At 58.3% G+C, this 314-nt stretch overlaps 1 protein-coding gene across 1 annotated transcript in view; it reads left to right on the forward strand.

Annotated features, from left to right (window-relative positions):
• Positions 1 to 314, forward strand: part of DIPK1C (divergent protein kinase domain 1C) — a 26585-nt gene that overhangs the window by 12001 nt on the left and 14270 nt on the right. The gene's annotated exons all lie outside the window — the stretch shown is intronic.

A 314-nucleotide genomic window follows, 5' to 3' on the forward strand; every position in this document is an offset into this window, starting at 1 on the left:
CCCGCCGGCGGGGCGGGGGGGAGCCAGGGGGAGCCAAGGGGCGACCCACCGCGGGGGCGCTGGGGGCTGCGTTACTGAAAGGGCGTCTGAGTCGCTTCTCTCTCTCCCTCCATTAGCTCCGGGAGGATAAAACTGAGAAGTTACTCCAGAATAAATGACAACTTTTTATTCCTTTTCCCGTTTGTCGGGACACGAAGCTTTCACCAGAGGGACCTGTCCGTCTCCAGGCTGCCTCTTGCAAAGGGTTCCCAGAGCAGCATTCATCACCCTTCAAACTCCTTTTTTTCTGGGGTGAGAAACTCGCGGAGGAGAGG

Source organism: Geospiza fortis, unplaced genomic scaffold, assembly GCF_000277835.1.
Source record: "Geospiza fortis unplaced genomic scaffold, GeoFor_1.0 scaffold206, whole genome shotgun sequence".
NCBI lineage: Eukaryota > Metazoa > Chordata > Aves > Passeriformes > Thraupidae > Geospiza > Geospiza fortis.